Below are 1225 nucleotides of genomic sequence, written 5' to 3'. Positions count from 1 at the left end.
GTCGTTTCACGACGCACCCTGGATAAGGGTGGAGGACGCACCGCGGATGATATACACGTGTGTGACGGAGACGCACTGTGTGACGCGCCCTCCGTATCGGTATTTAATGTTGTGAGTGATTGTTTATACAATCCGTAAAAAAAATTTCTGGAAAAGTTTTGTGCCGCGCGCGAAAAATTTTTCACGTGCGCGAACAAATCTGCGTAGGTCGAAGGAGGATTCAGCGTGGGTCGTCGTGACTCGGAGGATCTCCGAGTCACCCTAAGGTTATGAGGTCCGGACAACCTCCGGGAGGTTGTCCCCGAGAATATCCACATCATTTCCTACGTCCGGCCGAACATGGTTCGGGTTTGGGAGAAGTTCGGTTCCCGAACCGCCGAACCAAACTATCCGAGCCGACTTTGGTCGACGTGGATGAAAAAAACGCACGCCATCGTGATCGATATAGTGACACCAGCGCAGGTTCCTAGAGCGCCTCTTGTGTGCGTCTAGGGATGCAGATTGCCTTTACTCTGTTGATGGAGTGATTTCTGTTGTAGACCGTTCTTCTTGAGGTGTGGAGTTGTCCTTCACCAATGTTGATTCACTATAGCAATTCCCCCCATAGAGAATGTTATCTTTCATCGGTCTCGTCTCCGTCGCTAATCTCCTCGCCTTGGTGCTGGGATTCCCTGCCAGGGAACCTTGGTGTTGGGCACCTGCTTCGCCCAAAGCTTCAACATATGCCATGATGGCATCAGCGCGCGCCAGGGGTGGGGGCCCCTGAGAGAGCGCGCCCAAACCTTTCACGCAATCGCGCAGGTGCGACCTGCCTATTGAATAGGGCTGGAAATGAAAAAGCTAAATTTAAATGGCCCGTGGAAATCGGCTGATTATTTGTGTACACATAGATCTCTACGCTAATGGGTGTCCTCTCAAGTATGGGTGAAACTGAAATCCTGTGACCAGAGATTGGTCTTGAAATGTTCGGATCCACATGTTGATGCGTACGTATGGCGCGCGCAAAAGTATCGTCGGAGCAGTTTTACGGGAGATAGGAGATTGATTCGATGAATCGGGTTCTTCGCCTATTAGTGGTACAGTAATGCATGGGCATTATATGGTCCATGATATATGCGAACTCACGCTCCGGTGTAATGAATTTCATATTTTTTGTATCAACTGGTGTCTTTTGGTGCACATGCTTCATTCCACCTAGAGCATCTATCTCATGCTGGAGACTCCA

The sequence above is a fragment of the Perkinsus marinus genome (genome assembly GCF_000006405.1).
Source record: "Perkinsus marinus ATCC 50983 genomic scaffold scf_1104296951686, whole genome shotgun sequence".
Lineage (NCBI taxonomy): Eukaryota > Perkinsozoa > Perkinsida > Perkinsidae > Perkinsus > Perkinsus marinus.
This window is presented reverse-complemented; position numbering follows the sequence as displayed.